The sequence below is a fragment of the Hordeum vulgare genome, chromosome 2H, assembly GCF_904849725.1.
Source record: "Hordeum vulgare subsp. vulgare chromosome 2H, MorexV3_pseudomolecules_assembly, whole genome shotgun sequence".
Taxonomy (NCBI): Eukaryota; Viridiplantae; Streptophyta; class Magnoliopsida; order Poales; family Poaceae; genus Hordeum; species Hordeum vulgare.
The window spans coordinates 431,537,553-431,548,040 of record NC_058519.1 but is presented as its reverse complement, the minus strand read 5'-3'; positions in this window follow the sequence as shown (position 1 = coordinate 431,548,040).

Here is a 10,488-nt window from a genome sequence, read left to right as displayed (position 1 = left end):
CCCAAGCAGTTCAACAGGCAAGTTATTCTTAAGGATAGGATATTGTTCTTAGACAACTCTATCTATCTCATCACTTTCATTCATATGCATATCATTTTCATGCTCAAGAAAGTATTGCTCTAAGGGCTCAGTAGGGGGCACGGTAATAGAAGCTAAGGCAATAGTTTCATCCCTACTAGGCAACCCCTTTTCATGAGGTTGTCTACCAAACTTAGAGAAATTGAACTCATGTGACACACCTTCAAAGCCAATAGTGACAGTTTGCTTCTCACAATCAATATGAGCATTGACGGTATTGAGGAAGGATCTGCCAAATATGATGGGACAAAAGCTATCTTGTGCAGTAGCAAGAACGAGGAAATCAGCAGGATACTTCGTTTTACCACACAAGACTTCAACATCCCTAACAATTCCCATAGGGCAGATAGTATCTCTATTGGCAAGCTGAATAGTGACATCAATGGGCTCTATCTCACGAGGTGCAATCTCATCTTTGATTTCACCGTATAAGGATTGAGGTATTGCACTAACAGTAGCACCCACATCACATAAACCATGATAACAATGATCTCCTATCTTAACACAAACAACAGGCGTGCCAACAACAGGCCTATGTTTGTCTCTAACGTGAGGTTTAGCAATTCTAGCAGCATCTTCACAGAAGTGAATATTATGTCCCTCAACATTGTCGGACAGAAGATCTTTGATAATAGCAATGATAGGTTCAACTCTAATTTTCTTAGGGGGTGTAGGTGTTCTAATATAGCCTCTATGTATCACAGTTGAAGCTTTAGAATGATCCTTTATCCTAGCAGGGAAAGGTGGTTTCTCAATGTAAGCACTGGGAACAATAGGATCATTATAGGCAATGACTTTCTCTTCAACCGGAGTGGGTTTAACTATATTGACTTCTAAAGGAGGATGATATTTAAACCACTTCTCTTTGGGGAGATGAATACGAGCAGCAAATGATTCACACAATGAAGCTACTATCTCAGAGTCAAGTCCATACTTAGCGCTAAAATCACTAAAGGTATTTGTCTCAACAAAGGATTTAACGCAATCAAATGTGAAATTCATACCTGACTCCTTACCTTCTTCAAGCTCCCAATATTCAGAGTTGCGTTTAATTCTCTCCAATAAGTTCCATCTGAAGTCAATATCTCTCTTCATAAAAGAACCGGTACAAGAAGTGTCAAGCATGGTGCGATCATCATGAGAAAGCCTAGCATAGAAGTTCTGAATGATGATTTCTCTCGAGAGCTCATGATTGGGGCATGAATATAACATTGATTTAAGCCTCCCCTAAGCTTGAGCGATGCTTTCTCTGTCACGAGGCCAAAAATTATATATAATTCCGATCACGATGTACTAAATGCATAGGATAAAACTTTTGATGAAATTCCAATTTCAACCGATTGTAGTCCCATGATCCAGTATCATCACATAGCCTATACCATGTCAACGAATTATCCTTCAAAGATAAAGGAAAGACCCTCTTCTTGACCTCATCCTCAGGCAAACCTGCAAGCTTAAATAGACCACAAACTTCATCTACATTGATTAGATGCAAGTCTGGATGTGATGTTCCATCTCCTGTAAAAGGATTAGCCAGCAGTTTCTCAAGCATACCCGAAGGAAATTCAGAGCAAATATTTTTAGTAGGTGCAGCAGGTTGAGGAGAAACTATTTGTGCTTCCGTTCGAGGTGAAGATACCCCAAACAAGCCCCTCAAAGGATTAGTATCTATAGTGACAAGTGACAATAAATTTCAGCACACTATATGAATGTTTCCTTACCAAGTTCCACTTACAAAAGGCGCTTCACTCCCCGACAACAGCGCCAGAAATGAGTCTTGATGACCCACAAGTACAGGGGATCAATCGTAGTCCTTTTGATAAGTAAGAGTGTCGAACCCAACGAGGAGCAGAAGGATCTGACAAGTGGTTTTCAGCAAGGAAATATCTACAAGCACTGAAATTGTCGGTAACAAGTGATTATGTGGTGAGATGATTCGTAGCAAGCAAAAAGTAGAAAAAGTAGCAATGGTGCAGAAAATTGGCCCAATCCCTTTTGTAGCAAGGGACAAGCCTGGAGAAAGTCTTATAGGAGGAAAAACGCTCCCGAGGACACACGGGAATTTCTGTCATGCTAGTTTCATCATGTTCATATGATTCACGTTCGTTACTTTGATAGTTTGATATGTGGGTGGACCGGCGCTTGGGTACTGTCCTTACTTGGACAAGCATCCCACTTATGATTAACCCCTCTCGCAAGCGTCCGCAACTGCGAAAGAAGAATTAAGACAAAGTTTAACCATAGTATTAAACTAGTGGATCCAAATCAGCCCCTTACGAAGCAACGCATAAACTAGGGTTTAAGGTTCTGTCACTCTAGCAACCCATCATCTACTTACTACTTCCTAATGCCTTCCTCTAGGCCCAAATAATGGTGAAGTGTTATGTAGTCGACGTTCACATAACACCACTAGAGGAAAAACAACATACAACATATAAAATTACCGACGAATACCAAATTCACATGACTACTATTAGCATGACTTATCCCATGTCTTCAGGAACAAAAGTAACTACTCACAAAGCATAATCATATTCATGACCAGAGAGGTAATGAGTAGCATCAAGGATCTGAACATAAACTCTTCCACCAAATAATCCAACTAGCATCAACTACAAAGAGTAATCAACACTACTAACAACCTTACAAGTACCAATCGGAGTCGCGAGACGGAGATTGGTTACAAGTGATGAACTAGGGTTTGCAGATGAGATGGTGCTAATGAAGATGTTGATGGTGACGAGTCCCCTCCGATGAGAGGAGTGTTGGTGATGACGATGGCGACAATTTCCCCCTCCGGGAGGGAAGTTTCCCCGACAAGGTCGTCCTGCCGGAGCTCTAGATTAGTTCTGCTCAAGTTCCGCCTCGTGGCGGCGGCGAATCCACGAAAAAGCTCCTCTTTGTTTTTTTCTGGATGAAGCCCTTCATATAGCAAAAGAGGGGGGAAAGTGGGCCAGCAGGTTGCCCACAAGCCCTCATGGCGCGGCCTGGGGGGGTGGCCGCGCCGTGCAGGCTTGTGGCCAACCCCTAGCGCCCCTCTGGCACTTCTTCGGCCCAATATTTTTGATAAATCCGGAAATAAATCCTCGTTGATTTTTACGGCGTTTGGAGTTGCGCAGAATTGGTATCTCAACTTTGCTCCACTTTCAGGCCAGAATTCCAGTTGCCGGCATTCTCGCTCTTCATGTAAACCTTGCAAAATAAGAGAGAAAAGGCATAAGAATTGTACCATGAAGTGAAATAATAGCCCAAGAAGTGATAAATATCAACATGAAAACATGATGCAAAATGGACGTGTCAATAACCTGCATAGGAAACCACAATGCCCAACATAAGGCAGCCGCCCCCACAAGAATATGTGCCAAAAATTGCTTAACAATACACTGCGACCAATTGGCGAACATGTTACACGCACTACGTGGGGGGTAGAGATCTGAAGTGAAAGGATCGATATGGTTGACTAGAGGGGGTGGGTGAATAGGCAACTACCAATTTCTAGCTTTTATTTAGCAAATTAGGTTTAGAAACAAATAAGTTGTCTAGATATGCAACTAGGTTAACAACCTATATGATGCTAACAACAACCACAACAAGCCAGCAAAGTAATACAACACATGTAAAGCTTGCACGAAGTAAAGGTAAGAGATAACCACAAATGGGACTGGTGGAGACGACGATGTGTTATCGAAGTTCATTCCCTTTGAGGGGAAGTACATCTCCATTGGAGCGGTGTGGAGGCACAATGCTACTCCAGAAGCCACTAGGGCCACCGTATCTCCTCACGCCTCACACAATGCAAGATGCCGTGATTTCACTAGTGGCGACTTGAAGGCAGAAACCGAACATATTCAAACAAGGTTGGGGCAATCCCCACAACTTAATTGGAGGCTCCCAACAACACAACGAAGCTTCACCACAATGGATTGTGGCTCCGATATGACCTCAACCGTCTAGGATGCTAAATCACCCAAGAGTAACAAGATACGCAAGGTATTAGCAGGGTGTTGAATTTCTGTTGGTGGAAGTGTAGATCAAGGCCCTCTCAAGCAAACCCTAAAAGACCAAGACGGTGTGTTGGCTCGGAAGAGAGATCGGGCGAAAATGGAGCTTGGAGCAACAATGGAGCTTAGGGTTAGGAGAGGTAGTCTTCTTGGCAAAGAAGACCCCCTTTATATAGTGGGGGGGGGGCAATTCCAACCGTTATCCTCACTCACCCGCACATAAGACGCACTATGGCTCGTGAGGGCAGTACTACCGCTCGGGCGACACAGCTAGTCACACAGGAGCAAAGAGCAAGGAGAAGAAGAGGTAGTTCTGCTAGAGCAGTACTGCCGCAGATAATAGGTAGTACCACTTTGTATTGTCGCTCCGATTCTGATGAGGAATCCAGACCCAGAAAGAATGGCAGAAGTGGCGCGATAGTAGCACGCGGTACTACCACTCTGAACTACCGGCCAGAAACCGCATAGATCGACACAAAAAATGTCAAGACCCCGAAGACAGCGGTACAGCCCACAACAGTAGGCAAGGGCACTACCACCCATAAGAGGTACTACCGCTGTCCCGGGCGGTACTACCGCAAATAGAAGGTAGTACCACTGCCTCGAGCAGTACTACCGCTTGATTCTTTTCGGACCAGAATAAAGACCAAGTTGGAGCTCCAAAGATGCAAGAAAGGAACATGGGTGCGAAAGAATGTGTATGTGTTCATTCCACCCAAAAAATTCCGATCGGTCCCCCTCTTAATAGTACGGTTTTCCTATGACTCAAATCCACCAAAAATGAAACATAGGAAAGAAATTGTCTTCACTCTAATCCACCGAGGGGCGAGAATCGTCTTGTGTCATATGATAAAATATCTGAAAAGCTTAATGCACATGATTAGTTTGCAAATGCATTGTCCTCAATCACCAAAACCGGTGAGGTAGAAATATGCCCTTAAAATCTCCCCCTTTTTGGTGGATTGATGAAAACATGAGATTTGCGCAAATGATATCATGAGATAGAAAGCAAACCCCAATATCCACAAAATATAGATGGGCTACCCCTAGATGTGTGCCGTATTTTAAGTATGCTTTTGGCATGCAAAGTGCACACTTCTAGGATCAACACTTCCCCTATATTTTATAAACAAGAACTAATTGTAGTAAGAGAATAGGAGATAAATATAAGTGCAAGAAGTGACATGTGAGCATAAACATAGGGCACAAGATAAGCATGACTCACATACTAAGACATATAAAGATAATTAAAGGGTAGCATATATCTCACACCATATGACGCGGTCACTTAAGTCTCACACACATAAACCAAACCAAAGCGAAGGATAAAAGAGTTCACGAGTGATGAAAACACAAGCAACAAAAACACACTCGTGACTCTACAAATCCCTAAACTCTCTCCCCATTTGGCACCGAGAAACCAAAAGGGCAGGGAGGACTAAGATAACTCCTAGGTGGTAGCAACTCATAGAACCATCTTCAATATTCTCTGGACTCTGGCCTAAAAGTTGTGGTCCGAGGCGAAGCGGTGTGCCAGACGGAGCTGCTGACCTATGTTGGTCAACATCCGAGTCGCATTTGCCATTCCTCGACATTCAGGTCTACTCATTAGTGATAGATTTCTTGGACCCACTCCTTATCTCCAGCCCCAATTGCTTGCCAGCTTGTGACAACTCCTAGCATCCTTCTTAGCACCATGAACCTTGTATCGACAATGTGCTTGAATGCAAAATATCTTCTTCATCTTCTCCTTGAGCTTCTTAGCCCAAGATGGCTCAGGATGTGAGGGCGCGAAACTGGGAGCAGCACCACCCTCGGCCACATAGTCATCATCATCCTCGTCATCCTCATCATGAGGAAGATCCATCTCAGCAACAGTATGATTATCCCACTTGACTTTCTGCCTCAATTGCACAATCTTATGTGGAAACAAATCACCACATTCAAACATGACACCCGGAAAGGTCTTTACCAAGGTGTTCCCAATCAGATGCATCAAGCAAGGCCCCGTAAATAGGACACTTGTACTTAGAAACTGTAGAGAGGAGCTCTCACCACATGACATGTGACACATCCAAAACCTCCACCTCAGCCTTGTTCCTCACAAAATGACCAAAGGGTAGCATATCCACCAAATATGAGTGTACCTGATCCAAATTCCCAACATGGGGAAAGAGAGTGAGCGTGAAGTTGCGGTGCATAATATCAAAAAATGGTTCGAGCACATAGGTAGACTTGCCAATGATGGAGGAGGTCTTCTCAGTGCTCAAGGGATAGAGATGTCTCTTGTGAGTGGATGCGGTCTCCATGTGTGGGCGAAATCCAATTGGGTTATGGAGCCCCTGATTATGATAACCTAGCATACCAAAGAACTCCTTCCAAGGAGGAGACAACAACTTCCCATTAGTCAACCAGGTCAATGCCATGTCCTCATCGGTCCCAAGATGGATCATAGCCAAGAACACAACCACCATTTCTGCTTCAAAATCCTTGTTGAACCGCATAAGTTCAACAATACCAAGCTTCCCGTACAGGCTAAGAGCATTACCAAACTATTGGTCATTTATCTCGAGATATTCCACATCAATGGACTTGACATTGGGAACATACAGGTTCTCCTTGTGCTTGAGTATACCATTATAGATGGAAACATGTTGTCGGGTCCATAAGGGACGGTTGCATAGAGTTGAATCTTGGGGAGCCTCATAGGGATTGCAATGGCGGACAAGAAGCCATAATTATTTGTTGAGCAACTTCGCCATTGATTCGGACTTTTTGGTCTTGACTGTAGGATGCTTGCCCTTCTGCTTGAGAGGTGGCTGACTGGAACTGTCCTCTTTTCAGGAGCGGTAGTGCTTAGAGCTCTCACGACTGGGGTTCATCCTAAGCTCCTGTTGAGAAGAGCTGCCAGCACAAGCGGTAGTACCTCTCCCGAGGGAGCGGTAGTACCGCTCGGACGAAGGCCACGGGGGCAACCGATACCACAGGTCAGATCATGTACTACTCGTGATGGCAAATGCAAATATTCTCCAATAGAACTTCACATCTAGTCCCTAGCCACTTTCCACATCCTACGCATGCCTCTATTTGACTAAAAGTTAGATAATGCATCCCATACTGCACTAAAACCTAGATCCAGTAAATAAAACCATAGGAGAGAAGAACGGGGACAATACCGGTATCCATGGAATGATGAGAGGGTGGGGATCGAGTCCACCAGTCGAAATTGCAGAAGAAAGACCAAAAATAGAGATCCGACGGCGGTCACCAGAGCACTTGGGTCGCTTGAAGAGAGAGCATCACGGGGTGGAAAGGGGTGAATGGGTATAGGGTAGTGGAAACTACCCCTCCCCGCCCCCATAACCCGCTCGTGCGCATGCCCAAGCGGTACCGCTCATAAGAGCGGTAGTACCGCAGTGGGGGCGGTAGTACCGCTAATAAGAGGTAATACCGCCCAAGTCCCCATTAGTACCGCTTAAGACAACCTCAAGGCAAAAAGAAATTACGAATGGTGGCTTATGCAATTTATGAGGTTGTAGATGAGAGATGGAGACTCAAAAGCTAGTAAATGGGAGGGGACACTCAAAGTTTAAAGTGTCAAACACGAAGAAAAACAAATGTGGAGTGACACCAACCAAGAATAAGGTCTCAAAAGGAAATGTCTCACTAGGAGGGGGCGGTGGCCGAAGCCACCTATGTTTGAGTCAATTGGTATGGCACCGTGAATAATTTAACCTTGGCACATGACCAAAACTTGTCTTTGAAGCACAAGTACCATAATAAATGGCTCATGTGAAAGACTTAATCGATTTATGCATAATAAGGGGATGGATAGTTCATTGAGAGAACAACACTCCCCCATGTCCATGCCTACACCCAAAAAAGATAATATAATAAGTGTGGTGGGTTGTGCAATACTTCAAGCCACATTGCTCGAATCAATGATATTTATCTCATGCCTTAACTCGCAAAATCGTGCTTCATTCAATGGCTTCGTGAATATATATGCAAGTTGATCATTAGTGTTGAGGTGAATAAGATCGATCTCCCCATGCTTGATATGCTCTCTGATGAAGTGATGACAAATATGAATATGCTTCGTCTTGCTGTGTTGAACCGGGTTGTTGGAGATCTGGATAGCACTGCGGTTGTCACAGTAAAGAGGCACTTTGTCACAAGTAACACCATAATGCTTTAAAGCTTGCGTCATCCAAAGAAACCGTGCACAACAACTTGCGGCGACTACATACTCGGACTCGGTGGACAAGAGAGACACAATTTTGCTTCTTTGAAGACCAACTTACCAAAGAGCTACCAAGGAACTAGCAACCTTTGGAAGTTGACTTCCTCCACACGATTTCTCGCCCTATCTAAGTCTGGATGTCCTTTGAGATCAAATGAAGCACCTTTAGGGTATCATAACCCAAAGTTTGGGGAATGAGCCAAATATCAAAATATTCGCTTGACCGCCACATAGTGGATTTCCTTAGGTGCGGCTTGAAATCATGCACAAATTCCCACATTCAACATAATATCCGGTCTAGATGCACAAACATAAAGCAACGATCCAATTATGGAGCGATACACCTTTCAATCCACAACTTTACCATTGGGATCAATGTCAAGTTGGCACTTAAGTGGCATGGGGGTCTTGGCCAGCTTGACACCATCCAACTTGAACCTCTTGAGCATGTATTGAGCATATTTTGCTTGGTTGATGAACGTTCCTTGGCTTCGTTGCTTAACTCCGAATCCAAGGAAGAACTTCAACTCTCCCATCTTAGACATCTCAAACTCTTTGGTCATTAGTGCGGCAAACTCATCGCTGAAAGCTTTGTTAGAGGAACCAAAGATAACATCATCAACATATAGTTGGCATATGAACAAGCTCCTTTTAACCCTCTTCGTGAAGAGAGTGGGATCTATTTTCTCAATTTCAAACCCACAGTCTTGCAAAATCTCTATAAGGTGCTCATACCATGCACGTGGGGCTTTTTTATGGCCATAGAGTGCCTTATCGAGCTTGTATACATGATTGGGGTACTTGGCATACTCGAACCCCGGGGTTGCTTGACATATACCAACTGTTTAAGTGGACCATTAATAAATGCACTCTTCACATCCATTTGTTGCAATTTGAAATCATGATGAGAAGCATATGCAAGCAACATGCGAATAGATTGAGGGCAAGGAACGAGAGAAAATGTTTAACTGTAGTAGATACCCTTGACTTGGAAGTAGCCTTGTGCCACCAATATTGCCTTGTTGCGAATGACGACACCGTTCACATCTTGCTTATTCTTGCAGATCTATTTGGTTCGAATGACATTGTGATTCTCCTTTGGTCTTGGCACCAATTGCTACACTTTGTTGCGCTCGAAATTGTTGAGTTTATCATGCATGTCTCCAAGCCAATATGTGTCCTCGATCGCCTCTTTTACCTTTAGGGATTCTATACAAGAAACAAACGTGTGATGTGCAGACAATTTAGTTAATTGACTAAGAGTGGTTACCCCTTTACTCAAGCTTCTGTAGACGTTCTCCAAACATGTTGTTTATGTTTAAGCTTGGAAGTGATCTTGGCGGCTCATCTTTCTAAAATATCCTCCATGGAAGGTTGAGTAGCATCATCTTGACGATCTTGAGCGAATTCATGAGATTGCTTGGGGTGTGAATTTGATCTTGGGCATCACTTAGTGTATCATCATCATGATGAGGTTGATCTTGCCCTTAATCTTGTTCACTTGGTTGAGGGCCTTCATTTTCTTCTTCGGAAGCATGCAGGTCTTGCATTGGTGATGGTTCCACTTGTGTGGGACATTGTCCTTATCCTTCGTCCACAAGGGGTTCCTCAACGGGTAGGAAGTGTCCCACACCAGTTCTTCTTATCGCTTGGGGGATTAGTTTCATCACCTACATCACAAAGACCACTTTGCTCCACTTGGGAGCCATTATTTTCATCAAACTCCACGTTACATGTAACCTTAATGAGTCCAACGCGTATCCTCAATGAGTCCATTGGAATTGTTAAGGACACAGTAAGCATGAGAGTTTGTAGCATAACCAATAAATTTTCCCTCCTCGGCTCTAGTTTCAAATTTATAAAAACGAGCACCTTTCTTGAGAATGAAACACTTACAACCAAACACATGGAAGTACTTGAGGTTGGGCCTGTTACCGGTAATAATTTCATAAGGAGCCTTGTTCAAGCCTTTGCGGGGGTAGAGCTGATTGGATGCATGACATGCGGTGTTGATGGCTTAGGCCGAAAAGTTGTATGGATATTTAAATTTCGCCATCACGGTTCTTGTCGCATCCATCAACGTCCAATTCTTTCTTTCTGAAACACCATTTTGTTGAGGGGTATATTGTGCCGAGTATTGATGATTGATCCCCTCATCACTAAGAA